General features: G+C 46.5%; 5 non-coding genes and 3 pseudogenes across 5 annotated transcripts; all 8 read left to right on the top strand.

The window, feature by feature from the left end:
* Nucleotides 1–1,604: 1,604 nt before the first annotated feature.
* On the top strand, nucleotides 1,605–1,723 carry LOC147104003 (5S ribosomal RNA; annotated as a pseudogene).
* Nucleotides 1,724–4,146: 2,423 nt separating this feature from the next.
* On the top strand, nucleotides 4,147–4,265 carry LOC147104002 (5S ribosomal RNA). The gene has a single exon (XR_015072693.1). It is a non-coding gene; the product is annotated as a 5S ribosomal RNA (ribosomal RNA).
* Nucleotides 4,266–6,690: 2,425 nt separating this feature from the next.
* LOC147104001 (5S ribosomal RNA) lies at nucleotides 6,691–6,809 on the top strand. The gene has a single exon (XR_015072440.1). It is a non-coding gene; the product is annotated as a 5S ribosomal RNA (ribosomal RNA).
* A 2,413-nt stretch (nucleotides 6,810–9,222) lies between these two features.
* LOC147104000 (5S ribosomal RNA) lies at nucleotides 9,223–9,341 on the top strand. Its single transcript, XR_015072438.1, has one exon. It is a non-coding gene; the product is annotated as a 5S ribosomal RNA (ribosomal RNA).
* A 2,413-nt stretch (nucleotides 9,342–11,754) lies between these two features.
* On the top strand, nucleotides 11,755–11,873 carry LOC147103999 (5S ribosomal RNA; annotated as a pseudogene).
* Nucleotides 11,874–14,298: 2,425 nt separating this feature from the next.
* On the top strand, nucleotides 14,299–14,417 carry LOC147103998 (5S ribosomal RNA). The gene has a single exon (XR_015072835.1). It is a non-coding gene; the product is annotated as a 5S ribosomal RNA (ribosomal RNA).
* A 2,417-nt stretch (nucleotides 14,418–16,834) lies between these two features.
* On the top strand, nucleotides 16,835–16,953 carry LOC147103997 (5S ribosomal RNA). Its single transcript, XR_015072804.1, has one exon. It is a non-coding gene; the product is annotated as a 5S ribosomal RNA (ribosomal RNA).
* A 2,417-nt stretch (nucleotides 16,954–19,370) lies between these two features.
* LOC147103996 (5S ribosomal RNA) lies at nucleotides 19,371–19,490 on the top strand (annotated as a pseudogene).
* Nucleotides 19,491–21,229: the final 1,739 nt, after the last annotated feature.

Below are 21,229 nucleotides of genomic sequence, written 5' to 3'. Positions count from 1 at the left end.
ATTCCCTGTAAACCTCCTACCAATTACTTGAAATCTATTATTGACCCTTCTGCTAAGGGAAATAGGTCCTTCCTATCCACTCTATCTCGGCCCCTCATAATTTTACACACCTCAATTAGGTCTCGCCTCAGCCTCCTGTGTTCCAAAGAAAACAACCCCAGCCTATCCAATCTTTCCTCATAACTAAAATTCCCCAGCCCAGGCAACATCCTCGGAAATCTCCTCTGCACCTTCTCTAGTGCAATCGCATCCTTCTTGTAATGTGGTGACCAGAACTGCACGCGGCACTCTAGCTGCGGCCTAACTAGTGTTTTATACAGTTGAAGCATAACCTCCCCGCTCTTATATTCTACGCCTCGGCTAATAAAGGCAAGTATCCCGTATGCCTGCTTAACCACTTTATCTACCTGTCCTGCTACCTTCAGGGATCTGTGGACATGCACTCCAAGGTCCCGCTGATCCTCTGCATTTCTCAGTGTCCTACCATTTATTGTGTATTCCAACTGAATTCCATTTGCCACTGTTCTGCCCACTAGACGAGTCCATTGATATCTTCCTGCAGTCTACAGCATTCTGTTTCATTATTAACCACACGGCCAATTTTTGTATCATCTGCAAACTTCTTAATCATACTTCCTACATTCAAATCCAAATCATTGATATATACCAGAAAAAGCAAAGGGCCCAGTACTGAGTCGGTGCAGGCTCGATGGGCCGAAATGGCCTCTATCTGCACTGTGGGGTTTCTGTGATTCTGTGAGCCCTGCGGAACCCCACTGGAAACAGCCTTCCGGTCACAAAAACACCCTTCGACCATTACCCTTTGTTTCCTGCCTCTGAGCCAATTTTGGATCCAACTTGCCACTTTGCCTTGGATCCCATGGGCTTTTACTTTCGTGACCAATCTGGCATGCGGGACCTTATCAAAAGCCTTGCTAAAATCCATATAGACTACATCAAAGGCACTACCCTCATCGACCCTCCTTGTTACCTCCTCGAAAAATTGAATTGCGTTAGTCAGACACGACCTTCCGTTAAGAAATCCATGCTGACTGTCCCTGATTAATCCGTGTCTTTCTAAATGAAGATTTCTCCTGTCCCTCAGAACTTTTTCCAATAATTTTCCCACCACCGAGGTTAGGCTGACTGGCCTGTAATTATGCGGTCTATCCCTCTCTCCCTTTTGAAAGAACGGTAGCACGTTAGCAGTCCTCCAGTGGTCGGGCACCACACCTGTAGCCAGAGAGGATTGTAAAATGATGGTGAGAGCCTGTGCTATTTGGTGTCTTACTTCTCTTAAGAGTGTGGGATAGATTTGATGCGGGCCTGGGTATTTGTCCAGTTTGAAAGATGCTACAGCCCTTAAGACTTGGTGTTTGAGCATGTTTATTTGATGTAATATTTGAATAGAAGGCAATGAAGGGTTGGGCTTGTAGTTTGTTTGTGTGGGAGGCAGAGCAGCAAGAAGAGGTGGAGGGGGGGTGGGGGGTTGCGGGAGGAGTAAAATTTGTAAATGTAAATTGAGTGTTGAATACTTGTATGAATGCGTAGAAGAGAAAAAAATGGGCGACAGCTTTAAGTAAAGAGAAAGCCAGCTAGCATATGCCTACGGCCATACTAGTCTGAATGTGCCCGATCTCGTCTGATCTCGGAAGCTAAGCAGAGTCAGGTCTGGTTAGTACTTGGATGGGAGACCGCCTGGGAATACCGGGTGCAGTAGGCTTTTGCTGCCGCCACAGGCTGCTCAACGTTTTGCACACACACGCGCACACACTGCTCTTAATCAATCAACATCCTTTTTGCTGCTCTCTCTCTCTCTCTCTCTCTCTCGCTTTCCTTTGACCATTTCTTCGCTGCACATTCTCCTGCTGCTACACAAATGCAAGGGGCTCCAGACACAGGGCCGAAATAAGCAGAAGAAGAAAATAAGATAGCCAAAATACACACACTGGCGGAGGGCCACCAGGACACAGCAGCAGAGAGGAGAGACAAGGTGCATAGAAAACTCGGAGGGACAAACAGCAACAGAACAAAGAAGAATGTAGAAAGAGCAGCAGTTAAATTCAGGAAAAAAGCAAAGCCAACTAGCATGCTGTTGAAATGCATGTGTGTTAATGCGAGGAGCGTTACAAATAAGATTGACGAGTTGCAGGCGCAAGTTGCCACATGGGGTTATGCAATAGTAGCCATAACGGAGACCTGGCTTCAAAATGGGCGGAATTGGAAACTAAACAATCCTGGCTACAATGTAATAACATTTGTAGAAGTCGTGTGGGCAGATGTCACATGATCAGGCAGAATCATAGAAATTTACAGCACAGAAGGAGGCCATTCGGCCCATCTTGTCCGTGCCAGCCGACAAAGAGCAATCCACCCAAATCCCACTTTACAGCACTTGGTCCGTAGCCTTGTAGGTTACGGCAGTTCAAGTGCATATCCAAGTACTTTTTAAACGTGATGAGGGTTTCTGCCTCTACCACCCTTTCAGGCAGTGCATTCCAGACCCCCACCATTCACTGGGTGAAAAAATGTCTCCTCAAATTCCCTGTAAACCTCCTACCAATTACTTGAAATCTATTATTGACCCTTCTGCTAAGGGAAATAGGTCCTTCCTATCCACTCTATCTCGGCCCCTCATAATTTTACACACCTCAATGAGGTCTCGCCTCAGCCTCCTGTGTTCCAAAGAAAACAACCCCAGCCTATCCAATCTTTCCTCATAACTAAAATTCCCCAGACCAGGCAACATCCTCGGAAATCTCCTCTGCACCTTCTCTAGTGCAATCGCATCCTTCTTGTAATGTGGTGACCAGAACTGCACGCGGCACTCTAGCTGCGGCCTAACTAGTGTTTTATACAGTTGAAGCATAACCTCCCCGCTCTTATATTCTACGCCTCGGCTAATAAAGGCAAGTATCCCGTATGCCTGCTTAACCACTTTATCTACCTGTCCTGCTACCTTCAGGGATCTGTGGACATGCACTCCAAGGTCCCGCTGATCCTCTGCATTTCTCAGTGTCCTACCATTTATTGTGTATTCCAACTGAATTCCATTTGCCACTGTTCTGCCCACTAGACGAGTCCATTGATATCTTCCTGCAGTCTACAGCATTCTGTTTCATTATTAACCACACGGCCAATTTTTGTATCATCTGCAAACTTCTTAATCATACTTCCTACATTCAAATCCAAATCATTGATATATACCAGAAAAAGCAAAGGGCCCAGTACTGAGTCGGTGCAGGCTCGATGGGCCGAAATGGCCTCTATCTGCACTGTGGGGTTTCTGTGATTCTGTGAGCCCTGCGGAACCCCACTGGAAACAGCCTTCCGGTCACAAAAACACCCTTCGACCATTACCCTTTGTTTCCTGCCTCTGAGCCAATTTTGGATCCAACTTGCCACTTTGCCTTGGATCCCATGGGCTTTTACTTTCGTGACCAATCTGGCATGCGGGACCTTATCAAAAGCCTTGCTAAAATCCATATAGACTACATCAAAGGCACTACCCTCATCGACCCTCCTTGTTACCTCCTCGAAAAATTGAATTGCGTTAGTCAGACACGACCTTCCGTTAAGAAATCCATGCTGACTGTCCCTGATTAATCCGTGTCTTTCTAAATGAAGATTTCTCCTGTCCCTCAGAACTTTTTCCAATAATTTTCCCACCACCGAGGTTAGGCTGACTGGCCTGTAATTATGCGGTCTATCCCTCTCTCCCTTTTGAAAGAACGGTAGCACGTTAGCAGTCCTCCAGTGGTCGGGCACCACACCTGTAGCCAGAGAGGATTGTAAAATGATGGTGAGAGCCTGTGCTATTTGGTGTCTTACTTCTCTTAAGAGTGTGGGATAGATTTGATGCGGGCCTGGGTATTTGTCCAGTTTGAAAGATGCTACAGCCCTTAAGACTTGGTGTTTGAGCATGTTTATTTGATGTAATATTTGAATAGAAGGCAATGAAGGGTTGGGCTTGTAGTTTGTTTGTGTGGGAGGCAGAGCAGCAAGAAGAGGTGGAGGGGGGGGGTGGGGGGTTGCGGGAGGAGTAAAATTTGTAAATGTAAATTGAGTGTTGAATACTTGTATGAATGCGTAGAAGAGAAAAAAATGGGCGACAGCTTTAAGTAAAGAGAAAGCCAGCCAGCATATGCCTACGGCCATACTAGTCTGAATGCGCCCGATCTCGTCTGATCTCGGAAGCTAAGCAGAGTCAGGCCTGGTTAGTACTTGGATGGGAGACTGCCTGGGAATACCAGGTGCAGTAGGCTTTTGCTGCCGCCACAGGCTGCTCAACGTTTTGCACACACACGCGCACACACTGCTCTTAATCAATCAACATCCTTTTTGCTGCTCTCTCTCTCTCTCTCTCTCTCTCTCTCGCTTTCCTTTGACCATTTCTTCGCTGCACATTCTCCTGCTGCTACACAAATGCAAGGGGCTCCAGACACAGGGCCGAAATAAGCAGAAGAAGAAAATAAGATAGCCAAAATACACACACTGGCGGAGGGCCACCAGGACACAGCAGCAGAGAGGAGAGACAAGGTGCATAGAAAACTCGGAGGGACAAACAGCAACAGAACAAAGAAGAATGTAGAAAGAGCAGCAGTTAAATTCAGGAAAAAAGCAAAGCCAACTAGCATGCTGTTGAAATGCATGTGTGTTAATGCGAGGAGCGTTACAAATAAGATTGACGAGTTGCAGGCGCAAGTTGCCACATGGGGTTATGCAATAGTAGCCATAACGGAGACCTGGCTTCAAAATGGGCGGAATTGGAAACTAAACAATCCTGGCTACAATGTAATAACATTTGTAGAAGTCGTGTGGGCAGATGTCACATGATCAGGCAGAATCATAGAAATTTACAGCACAGAAGGAGGCCATTCGGCCCATCTTGTCCGTGCCAGCCGACAAAGAGCAATCCACCCAAATCCCACTTTACAGCACTTGGTCCGTAGCCTTGTAGGTTACGGCAGTTCAAGTGCATATCCAAGTACTTTTTAAACGTGATGAGGGTTTCTGCCTCTACCACCCTTTCAGGCAGTGCATTCCAGACCCCCACCATTCACTGGGTGAAAAAATGTCTCCTCAAATTCCCTGTAAACCTCCTACCAATTACTTGAAATCTATTATTGACCCTTCTGCTAAGGGAAATAGGTCCTTCCTATCCACTCTATCTCGGCCCCTCATAATTTTACACACCTCAATTAGGTCTCGCCTCAGCCTCCTGTGTTCCAAAGAAAACAACCCCAGCCTATCCAATCTTTCCTCATAACTAAAATTCCCCAGCCCAGGCAACATCCTCGGAAATCTCCTCTGCACCTTCTCTAGTGCAATCGCATCCTTCTTGTAATGTGGTGACCAGAACTGCACGCGGCACTCTAGCTGCGGCCTAACTAGTGTTTTATACAGTTGAAGCATAACCTCCCCGCTCTTATATTCTACGCCTCGGCTAATAAAGGCAAGTATCCCGTATGCCTGCTTAACCACTTTATCTACCTGTCCTGCTACCTTCAGGGATCTGTGGACATGCACTCCAAGGTCCCGCTGATCCTCTGCATTTCTCAGTGTCCTACCATTTATTGTGTATTCCAACTGAATTCCATTTGCCACTGTTCTGCCCACTAGACGAGTCCATTGATATCTTCCTGCAGTCTACAGCATTCTGTTTCATTATTAACCACACGGCCAATTTTTGTATCATCTGCAAACTTCTTAATCATACTTCCTACATTCAAATCCAAATCATTGATATATACCAGAAAAAGCAAAGGGCCCAGTACTGAGTCGGTGCAGGCTCGATGGGCCGAAATGGCCTCTATCTGCACTGTGGGGTTTCTGTGATTCTGTGAGCCCTGCGGAACCCCACTGGAAACAGCCTTCCGGTCACAAAAACACCCTTCGACCATTACCCTTTGTTTCCTGCCTCTGAGCCAATTTTGGATCCAACTTGCCACTTTGCCTTGGATCCCATGGGCTTTTACTTTCGTGACCAATCTGGCATGCGGGACCTTATCAAAAGCCTTGCTAAAATCCATATAGACTACATCAAAGGCACTACCCTCATCGACCCTCCTTGTTACCTCCTCGAAAAATTGAATTGCGTTAGTCAGACACGACCTTCCGTTAAGAAATCCATGCTGACTGTCCCTGATTAATCCGTGTCTTTCTAAATGAAGATTTCTCCTGTCCCTCAGAACTTTTTCCAATAATTTTCCCACCACCGAGGTTAGGCTGACTGGCCTGTAATTATGCGGTCTATCCCCCTCTCCCTTTTGAAAGAACGGTAGCACGTTAGCAGTCCTCCAGTGGTCGGGCACCACACCTGTAGCCAGAGAGGATTGTAAAATGATGGTGAGAGCCTGTGCTATTTGGTGTCTTACTTCTCTTAAGAGTGTGGGATAGATTTGATGCGGGCCTGGGTATTTGTCCAGTTTGAAAGATGCTACAGCCCTTAAGACTTGGTGTTTGAGCATGTTTATTTGATGTAATATTTGAATAGAAGGCAATGAAGGGTTGGGCTTGTAGTTTGTTTGTGTGGGAGGCAGAGCAGCAAGAAGAGGTGGAGGGGGGGTGGGGGGTTGCGGGAGGAGTAAAATTTGTAAATGTAAATTGAGTGTTGAATACTTGTATGAATGCGTAGAAGAGAAAAAAATGGGCGACAGCTTTAAGTAAAGAGAAAGCCAGCCAGCATATGCCTACGGCCATACTAGTCTGAATGCGCCCGATCTCGTCTGATCTCGGAAGCTAAGCAGAGTCAGGCCTGGTTAGTACTTGGATGGGAGACCGCCTGGGAATACCAGGTGCAGTAGGCTTTTGCTGCCGCCACAGGCTGCTCAACGTTTTGCACACACACGCGCACACACTGCTCTTAATCAATCAACATCCTTTTTGCTGCTCTCTCTCTCTCTCTCGCTTTCCTTTGACCATTTCTTCGCTGCACATTCTCCTGCTGCTACACAAATGCAAGGGGCTCCAGACACAGGGCCGAAATAAGCAGAAGAAGAAAATAAGATAGCCAAAATACACACACTGGCGGAGGGCCACCAGGACACAGCAGCAGAGAGGAGAGACAAGGTGCATAGAAAACTCGGAGGGACAAACAGCAACAGAACAAAGAAGAATGTAGAAAGAGCAGCAGTTAAATTCAGGAAAAAAGCAAAGCCAACTAGCATGCTGTTGAAATGCATGTGTGTTAATGCGAGGAGTGTTACAAATAAGATTGACGAGTTGCAGGCGCAAGTTGCCACATGGGGTTATGCAATAGTAGCCATAACGGAGACCTGGCTTCAAAATGGGCGGAATTGGAAACTAAACAATCCTGGCTACAATGTAATAACATTTGTAGAAGTCGTGTGGGCAGATGTCACATGATCAGGCAGAATCATAGAAATTTACAGCACAGAAGGAGGCCATTCGGCCCATCTTGTCCGTGCCAGCCGACAAAGAGCAATCCACCCAAATCCCACTTTACAGCACTTGGTCCGTAGCCTTGTAGGTTACGGCAGTTCAAGTGCATATCCAAGTACTTTTTAAACGTGATGAGGGTTTCTGCCTCTACCACCCTTTCAGGCAGTGCATTCCAGACCCCCACCATTCACTGGGTGAAAAAATGTCTCCTCAAATTCCCTGTAAACCTCCTACCAATTACTTGAAATCTATTATTGACCCTTCTGCTAAGGGAAATAGGTCCTTCCTATCCACTCTATCTCGGCCCCTCATAATTTTACACACCTCAATTAGGTCTCGCCTCAGCCTCCTGTGTTCCAAAGAAAACAACCCCAGCCTATCCAATCTTTCCTCATAACTAAAATTCCCCAGCCCAGGCAACATCCTCGGAAATCTCCTCTGCACCTTCTCTAGTGCAATCGCATCCTTCTTGTAATGTGGTGACCAGAACTGCACGCGGCACTCTAGCTGCGGCCTAACTAGTGTTTTATACAGTTGAAGCATAACCTCCCCGCTCTTATATTCTACGCCTCGGCTAATAAAGGCAAGTATCCCGTATGCCTGCTTAACCACTTTATCTACCTGTCCTGCTACCTTCAGGGATCTGTGGACATGCACTCCAAGGTCCCGCTGATCCTCTGCATTTCTCAGTGTCCTACCATTTATTGTGTATTCCAACTGAATTCCATTTGCCACTGTTCTGCCCACTAGACGAGTCCATTGATATCTTCCTGCAGTCTACAGCATTCTGTTTCATTATTAACCACACGGCCAATTTTTGTATCATCTGCAAACTTCTTAATCATACTTCCTACATTCAAATCCAAATCATTGATATATACCAGAAAAAGCAAAGGGCCCAGTACTGAGTCGGTGCAGGCTCGATGGGCCGAAATGGCCTCTATCTGCACTGTGGGGTTTCTGTGATTCTGTGAGCCCTGCGGAACCCCACTGGAAACAGCCTTCCGGTCACAAAAACACCCTTCGACCATTACCCTTTGTTTCCTGCCTCTGAGCCAATTTTGGATCCAACTTGCCACTTTGCCTTGGATCCCATGGGCTTTTACTTTCGTGACCAATCTGGCATGCGGGACCTTATCAAAAGCCTTGCTAAAATCCATATAGACTACATCAAAGGCACTACCCTCATCGACCCTCCTTGTTACCTCCTCGAAAAATTGAATTGCGTTAGTCAGACACGACCTTCCGTTAAGAAATCCATGCTGACTGTCCCTGATTAATCCGTGTCTTTCTAAATGAAGATTTCTCCTGTCCCTCAGAACTTTTTCCAATAATTTTCCCACCACCGAGGTTAGGCTGACTGTCCTGTAATTATGCGGTCTATCCCTCTCTCCCTTTTGAAAGAACGGTAGCACGTTAGCAGTCCTCCAGTGGTCGGGCACCACACCTGTAGCCAGAGAGGATTGTAAAATGATGGTGAGAGCCTGTGCTATTTGGTGTCTTACTTCTCTTAAGAGTGTGGGATAGATTTGATGCGGGCCTGGGTATTTGTCCAGTTTGAAAGATGCTACAGCCCTTAAGACTTGGTGTTTGAGCATGTTTATTTGATGTAATATTTGAATAGAAGGCAATGAAGGGTTGGGCTTGTAGTTTGTTTGTGTGGGAGGCAGAGCAGCAAGAAGAGGTGGAGGGGGGGTGGGGGGTTGCGGGAGGAGTAAAATTTGTAAATGTAAATTGAGTGTTGAATACTTGTATGAATGCGTAGAAGAGAAAAAAATGGGCGACAGCTTTAAGTAAAGAGAAAGCCAGCCAGCATATGCCTACGGCCATACTAGTCTGAATGCGCCCGATCTCGTCTGATCTCGGAAGCTAAGCAGAGTCAGGCCTGGTTAGTACTTGGATGGGAGACCGCCTGGGAATACCAGGTGCAGTAGGCTTTTGCTGCCGCCACAGGCTGCTCAACGTTTTGCACACACACGCGCACACACTGCTCTTAATCAATCAACATCCTTTTTGCTGCTCTCTCTCTCTCTCTCGCTTTCCTTTGACCATTTCTTCGCTGCACATTCTCCTGCTGCTACACAAATGCAAGGGGCTCCAGACACAGGGCCGAAATAAGCAGAAGAAGAAAATAAGATAGCCAAAATACACACACTGGCGGAGGGCCACCAGGACACAGCAGCAGAGAGGAGAGACAAGGTGCATAGAAAACTCGGAGGGACAAACAGCAACAGAACAAAGAAGAATGTAGAAAGAGCAGCAGTTAAATTCAGGAAAAAAGCAAAGCCAACTAGCATGCTGTTGAAATGCATGTGTGTTAATGCGAGGAGTGTTACAAATGAGATTGACGAGTTGCAGGCGCAAGTTGCCACATGGGGTTATGCAATAGTAGCCATAACGGAGACCTGGCTTCAAAATGGGCGGAATTGGAAACTAAACAATCCTGGCTACAATGTAATAACATTTGTAGAAGTCGTGTGGGCAGATGTCACATGATCAGGCAGAATCATAGAAATTTACAGCACAGAAGGAGGCCATTCGGCCCATCTTGTCCGTGCCAGCCGACAAAGAGCAATCCACCCAAATCCCACTTTACAGCACTTGGTCCGTAGCCTTGTAGGTTACGGCAGTTCAAGTGCATATCCAAGTACTTTTTAAACGTGATGAGGGTTTCTGCCTCTACCACCCTTTCAGGCAGTGCATTCCAGACCCCCACCATTCACTGGGTGAAAAAATGTCTCCTCAAATTCCCTGTAAACCTCCTACCAATTACTTGAAATCTATTATTGACCCTTCTGCTAAGGGAAATAGGTCCTTCCTATCCACTCTATCTCGGCCCCTCATAATTTTACACACCTCAATTAGGTCTCGCCTCAGCCTCCTGTGTTCCAAAGAAAACAACCCCAGCCTATCCAATCTTTCCTCATAACTAAAATTCCCCAGCCCAGGCAACATCCTCGGAAATCTCCTCTGCACCTTCTCTAGTGCAATCGCATCCTTCTTGTAATGTGGTGACCAGAACTGCACGCGGCACTCTAGCTGCGGCCTAACTAGTGTTTTATACAGTTGAAGCATAACCTCCCCGCTCTTATATTCTACGCCTCGGCTAATAAAGGCAAGTATCCCGTATGCCTGCTTAACCACTTTATCTACCTGTCCTGCTACCTTCAGGGATCTGTGGACATGCACTCCAAGGTCCCGCTGATCCTCTGCATTTCTCAGTGTCCTACCATTTATTGTGTATTCCAACTGAATTCCATTTGCCACTGTTCTGCCCACTAGACGAGTCCATTGATATCTTCCTGCAGTCTACAGCATTCTGTTTCATTATTAACCACACGGCCAATTTTTGTATCATCTGCAAACTTCTTAATCATACTTCCTACATTCAAATCCAAATCATTGATATATACCAGAAAAAGCAAAGGGCCCAGTACTGAGTCGGTGCAGGCTCGATGGGCCGAAATGGCCTCTATCTGCACTGTGGGGTTTCTGTGATTCTCTGAGCCCTGCGGAACCCCACTGGAAACAGCCTTCCGGTCACAAAGACACCCTTCGACCATTACCCTTTGTTTCCTGCCTCTGAGCCAATTTTGGATCCAACTTGCCACTTTGCCTTGGATCCCATGGGCTTTTACTTTCGTGACCAATCTGGCATGCGGGACCTTATCAAAAGCCTTGCTAAAATCCATATAGACTACATCAAAGGCACTACCCTCATCGACCCTCCTTGTTACCTCCTCGAAAAATTGAATTGCGTTAGTCAGACACGACCTTCCGTTAAGAAATCCATGCTGACTGTCCCTGATTAATCCGTGTCTTTCTAAATGAAGATTTCTCCTGTCCCTCAGAACTTTTTCCAATAATTTTCCCACCACCGAGGTTAGGCTGACTGGCCTGTAATTATCCGGTCTATCCCTCTCTCCCTTTTGAAAGAACGGTAGCACGTTAGCAGTCCTCCAGTGGTCGGGCACCACACCTGTAGCCAGAGAGGATTGTAAAATGATGGTGAGAGCCTGTGCTATTTGGTGTCTTACTTCTCTTAAGAGTGTGGGATAGATTTGATGCGGGCCTGGGTATTTGTCCAGTTTGAAAGATGCTACAGCCCTTAAGACTTGGTGTTTGAGCATGTTTATTTGATGTAATATTTGAATAGAAGGCAATGAAGGGTTGGGCTTGTAGTTTGTTTGTGTGGGAGGCAGAGCAGCAAGAAGAGGTGGAGGGGGGGTGGGGGGTTGCGGGAGGAGTAAAATTTGTAAATGTAAATTGAGTGTTGAATACTTGTATGAATGCGTAGAAGAGAAAAAAATGGGCGACAGCTTTAAGTAAAGAGAAAGCCAGCTAGCATATGCCTACGGCCATACTAGTCTGAATGCGCCCGATCTCGTCTGATCTCGGAAGCTAAGCAGAGTCAGGCCTGGTTAGTACTTGGATGGGAGACTGCCTGTGAATACCGGGTGCAGTAGGCTTTTGCTGCCGCCACAGGCTGCTCAACGTTTTGCACACACACGCGCACACACTGCTCTTAATCAATCAACATCCTTTTTGCTGCTCTCTCTCTCTCTCTCTCTCTCTCTCTCGCTTTCCTTTGACCATTTCTTCGCTGCACATTCTCCTGCTGCTACACAAATGCAAGGGGCTCCAGACACAGGGCCGAAATAAGCAGAAGAAGAAAATAAGATAGCCAAAATACACACACTGGCGGAGGGCCACCAGGACACAGCAGCAGAGAGGAGAGACAAGGTGCATAGAAAACTCGGAGGGACAAACAGCAACAGAACAAAGAAGAATGTAGAAAGAGCAGCAGTTAAATTCAGGAAAAAAGCAAAGCCAACTAGCATGCTGTTGAAATGCATGTGTGTTAATGCGAGGAGCGTTACAAATGAGATTGACGAGTTGCAGGCGCAAGTTGCCACATGGGGTTATGCAATAGTAGCCATAACGGAGACCTGGCTTCAAAATGGGCGGAATTGGAAACTAAACAATCCTGGCTACAATGTAATAACATTTGTAGAAGTCGTGTGGGCAGATGTCACATGATCAGGCAGAATCATAGAAATTTACAGCACAGAAGGAGGCCATTCGGCCCATCTTGTCCGTGCCAGCCGACAAAGAGCAATCCACCCAAATCCCACTTTACAGCACTTGGTCCGTAGCCTTGTAGGTTACGGCAGTTCAAGTGCATATCCAAGTACTTTTTAAACGTGATGAGGGTTTCTGCCTCTACCACCCTTTCAGGCAGTGCATTCCAGACCCCCACCATTCACTGGGTGAAAAAATGTCTCCTCAAATTCCCTGTAAACCTCCTACCAATTACTTGAAATCTATTATTGACCCTTCTGCTAAGGGAAATAGGTCCTTCCTATCCACTCTATCTCGGCCCCTCATAATTTTACACACCTCAATTAGGTCTCGCCTCAGCCTCCTGTGTTCCAAAGAAAACAACCCCAGCCTATCCAATCTTTCCTCATAACTAAAATTCCCCAGCCCAGGCAACATCCTCGGAAATCTCCTCTGCACCTTCTCTAGTGCAATCGCATCCTTCTTGTAATGTGGTGACCAGAACTGCACGCGGCACTCTAGCTGCGGCCTAACTAGTGTTTTATACAGTTGAAGCATAACCTCCCCGCTCTTATATTCTACGCCTCGGCTAATAAAGGCAAGTATCCCGTATGCCTGCTTAACCACTTTATCTACCTGTCCTGCTACCTTCAGGGATCTGTGGACATGCACTCCAAGGTCCCGCTGATCCTCTGCATTTCTCAGTGTCCTACCATTTATTGTGTATTCCAACTGAATTCCATTTGCCACTGTTCTGCCCACTAGACGAGTCCATTGATATCTTCCTGCAGTCTACAGCATTCTGTTTCATTATTAACCACACGGCCAATTTTTGTATCATCTGCAAACTTCTTAATCATACTTCCTACATTCAAATCCAAATCATTGATATATACCAGAAAAAGCAAAGGGCCCAGTACTGAGTCGGTGCAGGCTCGATGGGCCGAAATGGCCTCTATCTGCACTGTGGGGTTTCTGTGATTCTCTGAGCCCTGCGGAACCCCACTGGAAACAGCCTTCCGGTCACAAAAACACCCTTCGACCATTACCCTTTGTTTCCTGCCTCTGAGCCAATTTTGGATCCAACTTGCCACTTTGCCTTGGATCCCATGGGCTTTTACTTTCGTGACCAATCTGGCATGCGGGACCTTATCAAAAGCCTTGCTAAAATCCATATAGACTACATCAAAGGCACTACCCTCATCGACCCTCCTTGTTACCTCCTCGAAAAATTGAATTGCGTTAGTCAGACACGACCTTCCGTTAAGAAATCCATGCTGACTGTCCCTGATTAATCCGTGTCTTTCTAAATGAAGATTTCTCCTGTCCCTCAGAACTTTTTCCAATAATTTTCCCACCACCGAGGTTAGGCTGACTGGCCTGTAATTATGCGGTCTATCCCTCTCTCCCTTTTGAAAGAACGGTAGCACGTTAGCAGTCCTCCAGTGGTCGGGCACCACACCTGTAGCCAGAGAGGATTGTAAAATGATGGTGAGAGCCTGTGCTATTTGGTGTCTTACTTCTCTTAAGAGTGTGGGATAGATTTGATGCGGGCCTGGGTATTTGTCCAGTTTGAAAGATGCTACAGCCCTTAAGACTTGGTGTTTGAGCATGTTTATTTGATGTAATATTTGAATAGAAGGCAATGAAGGGTTGGGCTTGTAGTTTGTTTGTGTGGGAGGCAGAGCAGCAAGAAGAGGTGGAGGGGGGGTGGGGGGTTGCGGGAGGAGTAAAATTTGTAAATGTAAATTGAGTGTTGAATACTTGTATGAATGCGTAGAAGAGAAAAAAATGGGCGACAGCTTTAAGTAAAGAGAAAGCCAGCTAGCATATGCCTACGGCCATACTAGTCTGAATGTGCCCGATCTCGTCTGATCTCGGAAGCTAAGCAGAGTCAGGCCTGGTTAGTACTTGGATGGGAGACTGCCTGGGAATACCAGGTGCAGTAGGCTTTTGCTGCCGCCACAGGCTGCTCAACGTTTTGCACACACACGCGCACACACTGCTCTTAATCAATCAACATCCTTTTTGCTGCTCTCTCTCTCTCTCTCTCTCGCTTTCCTTTGACCATTTCTTCGCTGCACATTCTCCTGCTGCTACACAAATGCAAGGGGCTCCAGACACAGGGCCGAAATAAGCAGAAGAAGAAAATAAGATAGCCAAAATACACACACTGGCGGAGGGCCACCAGGACACAGCAGCAGAGAGGAGAGACAAGGTGCATAGAAAACTCGGAGGGACAAACAGCAACAGAACAAAGAAGAATGTAGAAAGAGCAGCAGTTAAATTCAGGAAAAAAGCAAAGCCAACTAGCATGCTGTTGAAATGCATGTGTGTTAATGCGAGGAGTGTTACAAATAAGATTGACGAGTTGCAGGCGCAAGTTGCCACATGGGGTTATGCAATAGTAGCCATAACGGAGACCTGGCTTCAAAATGGGCGGAATTGGAAACTAAACAATCCTGGCTACAATGTAATAACATTTGTAGAAGTCGTGTGGGCAGATGTCACATGATCAGGCAGAATCATAGAAATTTACAGCACAGAAGGAGGCCATTCGGCCCATCTTGTCCGTGCCAGCCGACAAAGAGCAATCCACCCAAATCCCACTTTACAGCACTTGGTCCGTAGCCTTGTAGGTTACGGCAGTTCAAGTGCATATCCAAGTACTTTTTAAACGTGATGAGGGTTTCTGCCTCTACCACCCTTTCAGGCAGTGCATTCCAGACCCCCACCATTCACTGGGTGAAAAAATGTCTCCTCAAATTCCCTGTAAACCTCCTACCAATTACTTGAAATCTATTATTGACCCTTCTGCTAAGGGAAATAGGTCCTTCCTATCCACTCTATCTCGGCCCCTCATAATTTTACACACCTCAATTAGGTCTCGCCTCAGCCTCCTGTGTTCCAAAGAAAACAACCCCAGCCTATCCAATCTTTCCTCATAACTAAAATTCCCCAGCCCAGGCAACATCCTCGGAAATCTCCTCTGCACCTTCTCTCGTGCAATCGCATCCTTCTTGTAATGTGGTGACCAGAACTGCACGCGGCACTCTAGCTGCGGCCTAACTAGTGTTTTATACAGTTGAAGCATAACCTCCCCGCTCTTATATTCTACGCCTCGGCTAATAAAGGCAAGTATCCCGTATGCCTGCTTAACCACTTTATCTACCTGTCCTGCTACCTTCAGGGATCTGTGGACATGCACTCCAAGGTCCCGCTGATCCTCTGCATTTCTCAGTGTCCTACCATTTATTGTGTATTCCAACTGAATTCCATTTGCCACTGTTCTGCCCACTAGACGAGTCCATTGATATCTTCCTGCAGTCTACAGCATTCTGTTTCATTATTAACCACACGGCCAATTTTTGTATCATCTGCAAACTTCTTAATCATACTTCCTACATTCAAATCCAAATCATTGATATATACCAGAAAAAGCAAAGGGCCCAGTACTGAGTCGGTGCAGGCTCGATGGGCCGAAATGGCCTCTATCTGCACTGTGGGGTTTCTGTGATTCTGTGAGCCCTGCGGAACCCCACTGGAAACAGCCTTCCGGTCACAAAAACACCCTTCGACCATTACCCTTTGTTTCCTGCCTCTGAGCCAATTTTGGATCCAACTTGCCACTTTGCCTTGGATCCCATGGGCTTTTACTTTCGTGACCAATCTGGCATGCGGGACCTTATCAAAAGCCTTGCTAAAATCCATATAGACTACATCAAAGGCACTACCCTCATCGACCCTCCTTGTTACCTCCTCGAAAAATTGAATTGCGTTAGTCAGACACGACCTTCCGTTAAGAAATCCATGCTGACTGTCCCTGATTAATCCGTGTCTTTCTAAATGAAGATTTCTCCTGTCCCTCAGAACTTTTTCCAATAATTTTCCCACCACCGAGGTTAGGCTGACTGGCCTGTAATTATGCGGTCTATCCCTCTCTCCCTTTTGAAAGAACGGTAGCACGTTAGCAGTCCTCCAGTGGTCGGGCACCACACCTGTAGCCAGAGAGGATTGTAAAATGATGGTGAGAGCCTGTGCTATTTGGTGTCTTACTTCTCTTAAGAGTGTGGGATAGATTTGATGCGGGCCTGGGTATTTGTCCAGTTTGAAAGATGCTACAGCCCTTAAGACTTGGTGTTTGAGCATGTTTATTTGATGTAATATTTGAATAGAAGGCAATGAAGGGTTGGGCTTGTAGTTTGTTTGTGTGGGAGGCAGAGCAGCAAGAAGAGGTGGAGGGGGGGTGGGGGGTTGCGGGAGGAGTAAAATTTGTAAATGTAAATTGAGTGTTGAATACTTGTATGAATGCGTAGAAGAGAAAAAAATGGGCGACAGCTTTAAGTAAAGAGAAAGCCAGCTAGCATATGCCTACGGCCATACTAGTCTGAATGCGCCCGATCTCGTCTGATCTCGGAAGCTAAGCAGAGTCAGGCCTGGTTAGTACTTGGATGGGAGACTGCCTGGGAATACCGGGTGCAGTAGGCTTTTGCTGCCGCCACAGGCTGCTCAACGTTTTGCACACACACGCGCACACACTGCTCTTAATCAATCAACATCCTTTTTGCTGCTCTCTCTCTCTCTCTCTCTCGCTTTCCTTTGACCATTTCTTCGCTGCACATTCTCCTGCTGCTACACAAATGCAAGGGGCTCCAGACACAGGGCCGAAATAAGCAGAAGAAGAAAATAAGATAGCCAAAATACACACACTGGCGGAGGGCCACCAGGACACAGCAGCAGAGAGGAGAGACAAGGTGCATAGAAAACTCGGAGGGACAAACAGCAACAGAACAAAGAAGAATGTAGAAAGAGCAGCAGTTAAATTCAGGAAAAAAGCAAAGCCAACTAGCATGCTGTTGAAATGCATGTGTGTTAATGCGAGGAGTGTTACAAATAAGATTGACGAGTTGCAGGCGCAAGTTGCCACATGGGGTTATGCAATAGTAGCCATAACGGAGACCTGGCTTCAAAATGGGCGGAATTGGAAACTAAACAATCCTGGCTACAATGTAATAACATTTGTAGAAGTCGTGTGGGCAGATGTCACATGATCAGGCAGAATCATAGAAATTTACAGCACAGAAGGAGGCCATTCGGCCCATCTTGTCCGTGCCAGCCGACAAAGAGCAATCCACCCAAATCCCACTTTACAGCACTTGGTCCGTAGCCTTGTAGGTTACGGCAGTTCAAGTGCATATCCAAGTACTTTTTAAACGTGATGAGGGTTTCTGCCTCTACCACCCTTTCAGGCAGTGCATTCCAGACCCCCACCATTCACTGGGTGAAAAAATGTCTCCTCAAATTCCCTGTAAACCTCCTACCAATTACTTGAAATCTATTATTGACCCTTCTGCTAAGGGAAATAGGTCCTTCCTATCCACTCTATCTCGGCCCCTCATAATTTTACACACCTCAATTAGGTCTCACCTCAGCCTCCTGTGTTCCAAAGAAAACAACCCCAGCCTATCCAATCTTTCCTCATAACTAAAATTCCCCAGCCCAGGCAACATCCTCGGAAATCTCCTCTGCACCTTCTCTAGTGCAATCGCATCCTTCTTGTAATGTGGTGACCAGAACTGCACGCGGCACTCTAGCTGCGGCCTAACTAGTGTTTTATACAGTTGAAGCATAACCTCCCCGCTCTTATATTCTACGCCTCGGCTAATAAAGGCAAGTATCCCGTATGCCTGCTTAACCACTTTATCTACCTGTCCTGCTACCTTCAGGGATCTGTGGACATGCACTCCAAGGTCCCGCTGATCCTCTGCATTTCTCAGTGTCCTACCATTTATTGTGTATTCCAACTGAATTCCATTTGCCACTGTTCTGCCCACTAGACGAGTCCATTGATATCTTCCTGCAGTCTACAGCATTCTGTTTCATTATTAACCACACGGCCAATTTTTGTATCATCTGCAAACTTCTTAATCATACTTCCTACATTCAAATCCAAATCATTGATATATACCAGAAAAAGCAAAGGGTCCAGTACTGAGTCGGTGCAGGCTCGATGGGCCGAAATGGCCTCTATCTGCACTGTGGGGTTTCTGTGATTCTGTGAGCCCTGCGGAACCCCACTGGAAACAGCCTTCCGGTCACAAAAACACCCTTCGACCATTACCCTTTGTTTCCTGCCTCTGAGCCAATTTTGGATCCAACTTGCCACTTTGCCTTGGATCCCATGGGCTTTTACCTTCGTGACCAATCTGGCATGCGGGACCTTATCAAAAGCCTTGCTAAAATCCATATAGACTACATCAAAGGCACTACCCTCATCGACCCTCCTTGTTACCTCCTCGAAAAATTGAATTGCGTTAGTCAGACACGACCTTCCGTTAAGAAATCCATGCTGACTGTCCCTGATTAATCCGTGTCTTTCTAAATGAAGATTTCTCCTGTCCCTCAGAACTTTTTCCAATAATTTTCCCACCACCGAGGTTAGGCTGACTGGCCTGTAATTATGCGGTCTATCCCTCTCTCCCTTTTGAAAGAACGGTAGCACGTTAGCAGTCCTCCAGTGGTCGGGCACCACACCTGTAGCCAGAGAGGATTGTAAAATGATGGTGAGAGCCTGTGCTATTTGGTGTCTTACTTCTCTTAAGAGTGTGGGATAGATTTGATGCGGGCCTGGGTATTTGTCCAGTTTGAAAGATGCTACAGCCCTTAAGACTTGGTGTTTGAGCATGTTTATTTGATGTAATATTTGAATAGAAGGCAATGAAGGGTTGGGCTTGTAGTTTGTTTGTGTGGGAGGCAGAGCAGCAAGAAGAGGTGGAGGGGGGGTGGGGGGTTGCGGGAGGAGTAAAATTTGTAAATGTAAATTGAGTGTTGAATACTTGTATGAATGCGTAGAAGAGAAAAAAATGGGCGACAGCTTTAAGTAAAGAGAAAGCCAGCTAGCATATGCCTACGGCCATACTAGTCTGAATGCGCCCGATCTCGTCTGATCTTGGAAGTCTAAGCAGAGTCAGGCCTGGTTAGTACTTGGATGGGAGACTGCCTGGGAATACCAGGTGCAGTAGGCTTTTGCTGCCGCCACAGGCTGCTCAACGTTTTGCACACACACGCGCACACACTGCTCTTAATCAATCAACATCCTTTTTGCTGCTCTCTCTCTCTCTCTCTCTCGCTTTCCTTTGACCATTTCTTCGCTGCACATTCTCCTGCTGCTACACAAATGCAAGGGGCTCCAGACACAGGGCCGAAATAAGCAGAAGAAGAAAATAAGATAGCCAAAATACACACACTGGCGGAGGGCCACCAGGACACAGCAGCAGAGAGGAGAGACAAGGTGCATAGAAAACTCGGAGGGACAAACAGCAACAGAACAAAGAAGAATGTAGAAAGAGCAGCAGTTAAATTCAGGAAAAAAGCAAAGCCAACTAGCATGCTGTTGAAATGCATGTGTGTTAATGCGAGGAGTGTTACAAATAAGATTGACGAGTTGCAGGCGCAAGTTGCCACATGGGGTTATGCAATAGTAGCCATAACGGAGACCTGGCTTCAAAATGGGCGGAATTGGAAACTAAACAATCCTGGCTACAATGTAATAACATTTGTAGAAGTCGTGTGGGCAGATGTCACATGATCAGGCAGAATCATAGAAATTTACAGCACAGAAGGAGGCCATTCGGCCCATCTTGTCCGTGCCAGCCGACAAAGAGCAATCCACCCAAATCCCACTTTACAGCACTTGGTCCGTAGCCTTGTAGGTTACGGCAGTTCAAGTGCATATCCAAGTACTTTTTAAACGTGATGAGGGTTTCTGCCTCTACCACCCTTTCAGGCAGTGCATTCCAGACCCCCACCATTCACTGGGTGAAAAAATGTCTCCTCAAATTCCCTGTAAACCTCCTACCAATTACTTGAAATCTATTATTGACCCTTCTGCTAAGGGAAATAGGTCCTTCCTATCCACTCTATCTCGGCCCCTCATAATTTTACACACCTCAATTAGGTCTCGCCTCAGCCTCCTGTGTTCCAAAGAAAACAACCCCAGCCTATCCAATCTTTCCTCATAACTAAAATTCCCCAGCCCAGGCAACATCCTCGGAAATCTCCTCTGCACCTTCTCTAGTGCAATCGCATCCTCTTGTAATGTGGTGACCAGAACTGCACGCGGCACTCTAGCTGCGGCCTAACTAGTGTTTTATACAGTTGAAGCACAACCTCCCCGCTCTTATATTCTACGCCTCGGCTAATAAAGGCAAGTATCCCGTATGCCTGCTTAACCACTTTATCTACCTGTCCTGCTACCTTCAGGGATCTGTGGACATGCACTCCAAGGTCCCGCTGATCCTCTGCATTTCTCAGTGTCCTACCATTTATTGTGTATTCCAACTGAATTCCATTTGCCACTGTTCTGCCCACTAGACGAGTCCATTGATATCTTCCTGCAGTCTACAGCATTCTGTTTCATTATTAACCACACGGCCAATTTTTGTATCATCTGCAAACTTCTTAATCATACTTCCTACATTCAAATCCAAATCATTGATATATACCAGAAAAAGCAAAGGGCCCAGTACTGAGTCGGTGCAGGCTCGATGGGCCGAAATGGCCTCTATCTGCACTGTGGGGTTTCTGTGATTCTGTGAGCCCTGCGGAACCCCACTGGAAACAGCCTTCCGGTCACAAAAACACCCTTCGACCATTACCCTTTGTTTCCTGCCTCTGAGCCAATTTTGGATCCAACTTGCCACTTTGCCTTGGATCCCATGGGCTTTTACTTTCGTGACCAATCTGGCATGCGGGACCTTATCAA

The sequence above is a fragment of the Somniosus microcephalus genome, chromosome 19 (genome assembly GCF_052327205.1).
Source record: "Somniosus microcephalus isolate GS21.2 chromosome 19, FLI_Smic_1.0, whole genome shotgun sequence".
NCBI classification, from domain to species: domain Eukaryota; kingdom Metazoa; phylum Chordata; class Chondrichthyes; order Squaliformes; family Somniosidae; genus Somniosus; species Somniosus microcephalus.
This window is presented reverse-complemented; position numbering and strand designations above follow the sequence as displayed.